This window comes from Homalodisca vitripennis, unplaced genomic scaffold (assembly GCF_021130785.1).
Source record: "Homalodisca vitripennis isolate AUS2020 unplaced genomic scaffold, UT_GWSS_2.1 ScUCBcl_1842;HRSCAF=5967, whole genome shotgun sequence".
Classification (NCBI taxonomy): domain Eukaryota; kingdom Metazoa; phylum Arthropoda; class Insecta; order Hemiptera; family Cicadellidae; genus Homalodisca; species Homalodisca vitripennis.
In genome coordinates, this window is record NW_025777963.1 from 43,509 (window position 1) to 43,757 (window position 249).

The window sequence follows — 249 nt, forward strand, 5'->3', positions numbered from 1 at the left end:
TTATTAAGAAGAAAACTGAATGTAAACATAACATTTATTAAAGCCAGCTGGTGTAAAATGTTTCAACTAAATCTCTGTGGCACAACTGACATAAAATAAGTAAATAGTATTGCCGAAAAGTAGTATATCCAGTAACGCTTAAGAATTATTAACAGAATGTTCTTCAATGCTATAAAATCCCAAAGGATATATTTCTTCAACATAATTAACGAGCTTGCTCCGTGTTTTCTTACAATTATAATTTACTGC